The sequence below is a fragment of the Rhamphochromis longiceps genome, linkage group LG19 (assembly GCF_057381845.1).
Source record: "Rhamphochromis longiceps isolate RC_006_pf linkage group LG19, R_longiceps_female_GT1.1, whole genome shotgun sequence".
NCBI lineage: Eukaryota > Metazoa > Chordata > Actinopteri > Cichliformes > Cichlidae > Rhamphochromis > Rhamphochromis longiceps.
In genome coordinates this window covers 17,468,065-17,478,398 of record NC_140575.1, presented here as the reverse complement: position 1 = coordinate 17,478,398, position 10,334 = coordinate 17,468,065, and the positions used below count along the sequence as shown (strand labels likewise).

Below are 10,334 nucleotides of genomic sequence, written 5' to 3'. Positions count from 1 at the left end.
TGTGGCATCTTATTGAATGCAGAACAGCTGATTGTTTTGTAAATAGTTTGAAATGGTTATACTAAAAGGTAAATGGCTGCAAATAACTTTTGTTTGCAAAACTTGTGGATATGATTTTAAAATTCACAATTTATATTTGCATTTGCAGTTATAAAATATGATTCAGTGAACATGTTTGTGGTTGTTACAGTAAAAAACATAACTTTCTACTCGGATTTCATGTTTTTTGTCTGATTTTAGATCAGTGTGTTAATACAGTATGTCAAAATGAAAACATAACTGTAAATTCAGACACGTGAGGTTGTGCTGAAAAGAATGATACCAAACAAGGCAAAGTAAATAGTTTTTAAAGGTGAAATGTAGAGGTCAAATCAAAAGTAGTCAAAAATGGCCAATTATACCCTGGACCCCAGAGGGTTAAACATTTTTTTTAAAGTAATGCAATAGTTACTTTTCAAGTAATTAATTACTTTTAGAATATTGTAACTCATTACTAACTCAGTTAGTTTTTTGAAGAAGTAACTAGAAACTAAAATTAATTACTTTGTCAAAGTAACTTGCCCCAACACTGATTATAAGGGGCGTGGGCAATTTAAGTGATAGGTTTGTGCTCCTAGATCACTCAAAAAAATGAATGAGGTGGATTGTTCAGTGTATATTAATTATTTATTTTCATTTTACTTAAAATATATGTTTTTGTTAAGTTAACATATGTTTTTCTAATCAAGTCTACGTAATTGTGTCTATTATTCAACGTACATAATACTAATGTGTTACTTGATCGCATAACATTTAAGTTAAGTCAATTAGGATCGATATACCTTGTATATCCACAAGGTGGCAGTAATGCAAAAACAGTTGTAATGAAACCGCGCAGAACAAGAAGGTTTCACGGCTTGTGCCTGCTCATGCGCAAGACTTCAAATTTAACTGAAAAAGGCTGTTTTGGCGCCAAGCTACTGTTTCTTTGAGAGGTAAGACCACTTTTTTTCTTTGACTATGTTGTGTAGTATCTATATGTCCAGCATGGTTATATTTTGCGTTTGTCTTACAAGACATGTTATATCGTTTGCGTGCGCTTGTTTTACATTAGTTTTACTGGGTCCTGGACATGCTTATTTTGTGGACTGTGTAAGAAACATTTTTATTGTTTTTTGTTTTATTAAGGGATTAGCTACAGGGGTTCATGGGGTTATTCTTTCAAGGGGTTATTTTTCCATTTGCTTTCTTGGGATTCCTTTTCTGTAATCCGAGAGTCGGAAATATCGAATAGGATAGCAAGGATAGCATAAAGTGACATTTAAAATCCAAAAAGTCAAGGGCGAAAGCCACTGTGACACCATTGTTCTACTCTATCAGTAATCTGTATTATGTAAAAATGGTCTGTAAATACAGCATGTTTCCTAGCGGAGTTATACATATCAATGTAGTTATAAATTACAGTTTGTGAAAGTACACACTTAATTTTTTTAATAAAATTATTCAAGACATATGAGTGGACAGACAATGGAGGTCGACAGACCTGGTGATAATTGCTTCTATAGAAAGTTAGCACATGGCAGTGTCAATCTCTTGCTTTTCTTCTGAGTAGTATTTTATTTAGTTGTAATTCAAACAATAATTTGCTTCTTGAAATTAAGTAATGAATTTCTTGTTTTACTTTATAAATCTCAGATCCTGCCTTTACCTGCTCCCTCCTATACTGATGTGGTGTATGTGGTATTGCTGAGCTTGTATGTGGTATGTGAACTGTTATACTTTTAAAAACAAAACTGTTTTATAAGTTAAGTTTTCTTTTGTGACCCATCCCATGCCCCTGTTATTTCTTCTCCACATCTGAACCATGGTAAAGGTTGCAGTTCAAGGGCCTGAGGCATGAAATTCTTTTCAGATCAGCTGTGATCAATATTTTTTGGAACTTGATAAATAACAATAAAAGCTGTAATGGCTCCATTAGCATTTTGTGTAAATGTTTGTGTTAAAATTATAGCTTTAATGAGGTCTTACTACATTAGTTTTAGTTTGTATATGTGTACATATAGTATGTATATTTACAGTACAGTATGTTGTGTTTGTTGACATATTTTCAGGTGGAAGCAGAATATGTGAGGATTACTACTGCTGCACATGTTCCAAGGCTTTTTACACAACTTGACCAATACACTGACCAGCTCATAAAAGTCTTCAAGAAAAAACGAGGCGTTGCAGGGAAGAAAATTAGACAAACTTTGGCCCCAGCCACACAGGTGCGTTATTCTGTTGGTAGCAAAATATTATGGCTAATAAGATCATTTTCAAATTTAAACAGCTAGTGTATGGTAGCTGCACAGTGCACTTACATTTATATTAAGCAAGACAAAGTTTGGTACTCAAAACGTTGGAAAATTTAAATTACCTAAACATATGTAAAATCTGATCCCTTGATTTAGGTTAAACCAGAAGTGAATGTTTTTATGTTATGTTTTGAATGCAAAAAAGATGATGTATTAGTTTGTCTTTACCTCCATTATGGACATATATAATGTGGTGGAAACCCTGCCCAACAGGTTAACTATTCATGTCCATGTGATGATTAGTTGGTCTTGTGTACATGTCTATCTGTGCAGTGGATATGTCATTCATTTTGCGTATAATGTGAGTTTCTGTCATCCTAAAGTATATCTGTTTTCTCTTCCTGTATCTCTGCCACTCTCTACAGAAGGAAAGTATTGAAAAGGGGAGGGAGTGTGTCCTCAGGGCACTACCTTTTTACCTGAATGAAGACCCAAGCATCCTCTTCAAAGAATAATTGGTTGGTAATTTTAGTTTAGTTTTTTATCTGTATTAAACCAAATTTTGAATAACTAATGTTGTTGCATGTTGTTGTTGTTGTAATTTGCATGGAACCTGTTTAAATGTTTTGGGAAATCTTCTTGTATACCCAAACTATTTATATTTATCGTTGAATCTGTAGTCTGAAATAGTGGCGCACTGGGGTGCATGTTCCTAATATTGTGTTTACGTCATTAAAGGGTAGCTTTGGCCCTTTTTCTTTCTTTTTTTAAAACTGGATGCCATTTTTCTATGTTTTTGTGTCTAAGCTACAGCTGTTCAGAGGGAGCTGGAACAAATTACCCTTGCTATCTTTACCATCGAAAGAGCTGATGCCAGCACTCCTCCAGCCGATGTGGGTATAACCATCTAGTGTGTCCTGCATGACCTGGAAGACCTGGCCTCTGCATGTGCACTCTTAATGGGTGGGATATATGCACTGAATCTCAGTTAACCTCAAGACTGAAAGCTTTCTTTGAAGTACTTCAGAAGCTCTTCCTTCATCTGTATGTCAGCATACTCTTGACCAAGGTACAGTTGCTCAAGAATACACTGAATGAATAAGCCAACCTTTAATTTGGATGATGAATGTTCTGTCAGATGGACAGAAGTTTTTCGGAGGCTGAATGGGAATAAAATGGTAATTTGTAAATGACAGATAACGGGAAAATTACATTTAAGAGAAATTTAGAACATTTTGAAAAGTTTGTAAACTACTACAATTTGAGAGATTTTACTGTTGTGGGGGGCTAGTAAGAGACAATCAAAAGTATTGAGATTTAAAGGATTTAATTGAGAGATGATACTGCACCAGAAATGTTGAAGGGTGGTGTGTATATTAGCGTTCAAGGCATATTGTTATGAGGTGGAAATATGTTCATATTCAGTTTGTGTTACATTGTGTGCATTGTAAAGGTAATTGCAATACATACTAAAAATAAGGGTAAGTTAGGAGGTTGATCTGATATCCTCGTGTTGGTGTTGTTCCCAGATCATCATACTAAATGTTGTTCCAGGATCAACATTGCAAGTGACCAATCAGAATGTTGTGACGTCATACTTTTGCGACTTCGGGAAAAACCGGCGTAAAACAAAAAACTGTACTTAAGCTGCGTGAAACCGCCTCTGTCCGCCGATCAACTGACCCTAACCCTAACCGTAACCCTTTAATAAACAGTAAGCAGAATTGATATTGTCCTTGCAACATTGGAATTTCATAAATGCACGAATGGCTTGGCGCGCAAAAGAATAACGTCACAACAATGTGACAACATTTTCATGATGGTCTGGGAACAACACCAACACGAGGATATCAGATCATCCAAGTTGGGAATGCAGGATGAATGTATATTTTGTGGACTTTTAAAGACGAACAATTGTTTCCATGTTAAAATGTTTACATCTGAAGTTTTTTGCCCAAACACTAGTAAAATAAATGTTGACAGTGGCAAGTGTTAAATGGTTACTGCTGTGCTGTTGCAAAAAAACTGAACGCTGACAAGCTGTTTTATTGTTAGACCATAATGTTGGCATGTTTTGTTAAAGTTTTATTTGGGATGGTGATGTAATTTTCTTTGATTGCTAATATCAGTGGACTATTTATTATTATTATTATTATTATTATTATTGTTGTTGTTGTTGTTGTTGTTGTTACATAATTTTTATTTTTTTTTAAATTGTGGCTGTTGAGGTGGACACTTCACTTTGCATTGTTAAAGGAAAGCACTTCATTGGCATTGTGTTACTGGACTGACCCTAAGCAATCATTGCAAATAGCAACTTTGCTATCCATTTTAGACACTAAAAGAAAAAAACACTCACAGACCTTACTAGCATCACATGTGCATAACTCAAGTGTCATCTTATCAATGTGTTATGTGATCTTCAATGCGTTTTTTTTTCTCTCTTCTATTTCTGGTAGATACAGACATTTAATTTAAAGTCTTGATGTTGCATCTGTCTACATACTGTTAATTACTAACCCTAATGAGCTGTTGTGTTTTATTTTGGACTGGGTTTACACAAATGCTCACTGAATGTGTTGGCAATAAAAGAAATTTTAAAAAATAAGTTGGATGTACTTAATTCATTTGTGTGGAACCTGTTGACAAAATAGATTTATGTAAAACTAATTAATAAAGCACAAGGTGGCTGAAAATATAATATTTGAATTAATCTAACTTAAATTTAACATTTTACTGCCACAAATAAGAAATGTGTTGAAGTAACTAATCTAAACTATCTAACCTGAAAATATATCATCTTTGTTCATACAACATAACTTGATTTAGTTAGTCTTAAATATGTCTTGTTAATCTTAAGTAGTTTTTTTAAATTAGATGAACTAAAGATTTTTGCTTTAAACTAACATAATTCAATTTCGTGGAACCTGTTGACAAAATAATTTTAATTAAAGTCAACGTTTCATTTTTTTGAGTGATGTCTGTCGGTGTCAGTTTGGCCAATTAGTCACTGAAATGGATCTCTGGACCTAGGTTTTGGTGTTCCTTTTAAAGATGTAGTTATCAGACTCATCCGGTTCATGGAAATGCAACTGTAATAAAAGACTAAAGTCTTGGTGAATTGGATTAAGCAGATAACATAGCATTTCGCTTTCTTGACCAAGTATGGTCAGTTTGGGAGCATGGAAAACAAACATGACAACAGCTACAATGCTAAACACAACTCATATACAAAGACAATTCCATTAGTACATAGTTTCCTTCTCATCTGCTTCCTGTTATGCATTTCAATAGCATGGCCTAGTTTAATTATGTGCATGTCTCCATTGTCTAAATTACCAAAGATATAAACTAAAACATACTGCAAATAATATTTATTTCTAACAAAAGGTAATATTAAAGATTTGCATTTCCAACCCAGAACAGCTTATAGCATATGTCTACAGAAATTAAAAGAAATTAAACAGTCAGTTTAATAAAAATATCCACTCCAGCCCTCATTGTTCACACAAATGTAACATGTAACAACGTCATTTTATTTTTTATTATATAAAAAAATAAAAAAAACCCTTTATTTTGGAGTACCATATCTACCTGATAGATTAATGTTAAAAAGTTGAGCCAGAATTTTATACTTAAAAAAAAAAAAGACTTCACAGTTCTGACTTTGGAGACTGTGATTCCTCGACTCATAAAATTTTCACATATTGCCCTAATCCTCTTCCACAGATAACACTCTAACCAGACTGTAAAAATTCCAGAGCAATTAGAGCCTTAATGGATTTGTCAGTGAAACTGAAGAGTGCAAATGATCTGCAGCATGTGATGACGCCATCTAGTGGGTGTCTTCTCTGATCAACTTTTAAAGTCAGCGAAGAGACTGTTAATGTGAGGGAGGGAGAAGAAGAGAGGTGACTGAGTATCTTCTGGTATTTTTTAATCTCCTGCTCCAATCACCTACCCCTTAATTCCCAATTAAGGACACAGCCTGTGTGGCAAATGAACTGGCAAGATGGCAACACAGCTCCCTGATCTTTTAAAGAAGAAGGCTATTAGCCTCTGCACGTGAGACATAACAGAACCGCATGGGCTACAGCCCAAATAGCCTCCCTCTGAAACTATTTGATTTGCACACAACCGGTCCGGGAGAGTGCGACTAATCCAATCCAATTTCCGGACACGTAAAAGGCTCGGTGATTCATTGAAAAAAATCACCAAAGACAATGTGCCGAGCTGTGCAGCTACACCTCCTGGCGTTTCTAATTTCAATAAAGAAATAGGCAGAGTTACGGCTGCGCTGAGAGCGCATCACATGTGTCCATAACGACGCTTTTCGCACAAGGGAGTCGTGTTCAGAGAAAACGGTTTTTATTGACGTCAAATGGATGTGTGAATGACTTTACCGCATGTGCAGGCATGACAGCAGCGATCAGAGCTGCCAGTTCTGACCAAAGGAGCACCGAGATCTTCAGTAGACTGTAAACCAGTGAGGCTGTCCAAGAGGTTTCCAATTAGCCAGGACTGTGAGATTTTATTTGAAACTTTAATGGCGGCTCGACTCCTCCAAACTCATTGTGAATTCATTTAGTTGTGAGGGGAGAGAGGGACGCTGCATCCCGCTTCTGACAGAGAGACCACTTGTACCGCCGTCACAACTGTGCCAAGAGACAGGGAGTCTTTGAAAGCCACCGGAGCGGACCCGACCGGCATATCAATCAGCGTCCCGGAGAGCGACTCGCTAGGTTCGCACTGGTAATAAAAGGTATTGTCTCAGAGGTCTGTGTGCCGGGAACAGAGAGGAGATATGGCACTTTTCCCGCTTGCAAACCGGAGGATAGCAATAGTAGGTGGCAAACGAATGTAAAAGCCAGTTCCCCGTCGTCTTGCCACGGGTGCGCACCGGCAAAGAGGCGCAGGACACGCAGGATCATCGATTCGCACTTTGTGATTTTTGCGCTGCGTAACCTATGTGACAAGAGCGGAGAGGAAACGGTGAACGGTGGGATTAAGGCGTGCGTCTCCTAAACTAAACACTCAAATTCTCAAACCATGGACGCCAGGATATTATTTTTGCTTGTTTCTTCTGCGGCATTTCTCGCTGAGCTGCACTGCGCCTCGCCAAGGACCACATCGAGGACGGATCTGCCCGCTATCGGCTTCAGCAACATCAGCAACATCAGCGGGGAAAGCGGCGGCAAAAAAGACTCGAACCAAACCCAAATCTCCAGGAACAAGAGGAAAACACTGGCCGTGGATTTTGCGGTCCCCTCTCTGTTGCGCTATTATCTGGCGGAGTTCATAAAGAGACCCTTAAACGGCGACTGCCAGACTTTTAGCGGATGTTACACGGTGCGCGCAAACTTAAAAATGCAATGCATACCTTTACAGAAAACCATTTCTACTTTTGTGGACCTTAAGTCTGCAGCGGAATCAGCACTGAGGAACGCGTCTGCTGATGGACAGTTCCCCTCCTTCTACAAGCGACCGCTGACCAAAGTTCTGAAATTGGGCTTGACGAAGGCGAGCAGGAAATCTAACCAAGTTGTGGTGGAAATAGGAGAGGATTTAGTCAGGACGGGATGCGGGGGGCTGTCTGTGTACGAGGAGGCCCCGGTGTACATCCTGGAAATGGACCTCACAACTATTCTGGAGTGGTGGCTCGGCGCTGAGGGGGGGCGGCTCAGGGTCCGGCTTATGCCCGAGAAAAAGGCGCAGGTGCCAGGGATTGAGGATCGGTACACAGCGGCCATTCGAGCTTCAGACCCCCGCCTCTACCTCCAGATATCCTCCGCGGGTGAGTCCCTCTCTTCCACCCTCCCTTCGCGTTTTGCTCTCACTCTTTTGCCATGCGGTTCCCCCACACCCCCAGATGCAACTCGCTCACGGTTGTGATTTAAGTTCTGATGTGATTAATTTTTGATGCCGAATCCAGCGCGCTTGAAGTTGCGCGCTGGGTGTGCTTTGGCTGGCTTCAATTGTGGTAAAGAAATGATAGCACACGGAGGAAGATCTGTTATTTGGACTGCTCTGATGGGAAAATGATGACTGAGGTATAACTACGTGTGTGCGTGTGTGTGCGCGAGAAGAAAATACAGGAGGATTTCATACATTTAGTTCTGTTGCTCTGATTCAGAGGGCTCACAAGACCCCTGTTTTATTATTGATGCCCAGAGCAGCTCTGAGAGATGAACTGAATGCTGATTTAATTTCCAAACACTTTGATTATTTCCACTTGGTATCCATGATATGTATATGCAGCATCTTTAGAGGATTCTATGTAATCAGTTCTGAGATGATAATTATTATTTCATTTGAAGAGAGGCCTCATTGCTTTATAATAACACGTCTATACTGCATAAGGATGACTATAGGGTATGCAATGATGCTTAAGTTGGAAAGGCCCCATCAGGGATTTATTTTTTAACTCCACTGGCTTCTTCTTAAAGACACCTTCTCAATTCCCCAAGCTAACCTGTACTACAGGTAGGGTGGAGATTTGAGAAAACAGGTTTTATTTTGATTAGGCACAAATTAAGCCATTATCTCTAAGAAAGCTTTAGCACTCAATACTCAAGGGTCCTTCCCCTGTTCTTCTGAGCATCGGCACAATCAGTGTAATTGCTTAATCACTTTGATGAGGGAGGCTGGCCCAGAAAAATGCAAGGGAATCCATCAGACAAAAGAAGAGGCTGGCTAGGCTGGAAAGAAGACACCCATCACCACCTCGACCACCTTTTCCCCTCAAGGACTGTGTACACATAGAAATGTATGCAAAATACACAGTGAAACTAAGAAAGCCATGACTGTACAATATGCAGTAAGTTATTGTCAGTGCTGGTTGCCACGTTAGGATTTCATTTGACATATGCTGTTATTACAAGTAGAGATGAAACACTTCAGTATGTCACACGCACACATCTGAGACTGTAGTAGAGAGGCATCTGAGTGGACTATCCGTGCAGCTCCCGGCAGGGATTCCAGCAACACAGCTGGTGGTGTTAACAGGTGGGAACCCATCTTGCGTTGATGCTATGATATGGTTTTTGCAGTAAACACATCATTTTTAGTTTATTTTTTAAAAGCACCCCTTTCACATTGTGACATTTAAGCAATACTTGAGAAAAACACTGAAGCCTACAACTTCCAGCAGCTCTGTTGCAGATCAGGATGGTTGCTATTGTGTGACTGTAAAAAAACAACAGGTACAGAAACAATGTGACATCTGCACAGGGAGGAAGTCAGAGCACCTGGATGGGTCAGCAAAATTTTGGACTTTGGCAAAGGATGTTTCCTTTCACTTGTCATTATGCTTTTGACACGCCTTCATGATAACCATGGTCTGTTGCAGAAACTATGATTTTCCCAAACCAGCTTGTGTACCAAAACAAACCCAAAAGTCATAAAAATGCTCACATCAGCGGTGTGCTTATATAAGCATTTTTAACACCCAGCTTCTTTTTAATTGAAATGGAGGTAATATGTCGGCTCCCGGCAGGCTTTCTGCCCAAAACAGTTTTGAGTGTTCGCAGGTGGGAAGCCAGCAGGGGATGTTTTTTCTTTCCCCTGGGGGACTCAGCTGGATTTTTTTGAGAGCACCACTTTCTTTCACTTTAAAAACCACCAAGAGGCCATTTTCGTACATGTGAAGCCAAACCTTAACCACAACTGTGTCATATCAAAATTGTTTTATTTGCCCAACACTCTCTCTGACATATTTGTCCAGCTGACAGGGATTTAAATCAGCTGAAGCTCCTCCTATGTATCATTCTGGGGGACCATGACATCTTTAAGCAATACATTTATTATTTATTCGTTTAATTTTGAGGAGAAGATGACATTCACACTTCAGCAAACTAGGTTTATGTGTGCTGCACTTATGTAAAACCAAAGAACAGCAAAAAACTGGAAATATAGACTTCAATGAGCACTTACAGGATTTGATTGGAATAAATAGACTACTGTCCATTGTTTATTACCTCCATGATCATTTCTCATTTCGCCTCTATGCCGCATCCTTACATAACCCTAAAATTGATCACATATTTAATCATTCAGGAAGAG

The 10,334-nt window shown here is 38.7% G+C and overlaps 1 long non-coding RNA gene across 3 annotated transcripts; it reads left to right on the top strand.

Annotated features, from left to right (window-relative positions):
* The first annotated feature begins 630 nt into the window (after positions 1-630).
* Positions 631-5,017, top strand: LOC146646505 (uncharacterized). 3 transcript variants are annotated; one of them, XR_014908867.1, is made up of 5 exons: positions 631-974; positions 1,675-1,740; positions 2,091-2,246; positions 2,699-2,791; positions 3,081-5,016. It is a non-coding gene; the product is annotated as an uncharacterized LOC146646505 (long non-coding RNA). The 3 variants fall into 3 exon arrangements; XR_014908868.1 differs by lacking the exon at positions 631-974 and adding an exon at positions 983-1,131 and having other exon boundaries at positions 3,081-5,017; XR_014908866.1 differs by lacking the exon at positions 631-974 and having other exon boundaries at positions 1,599-1,740; positions 3,081-5,014.
* Positions 5,018-10,334: the final 5,317 nt, after the last annotated feature.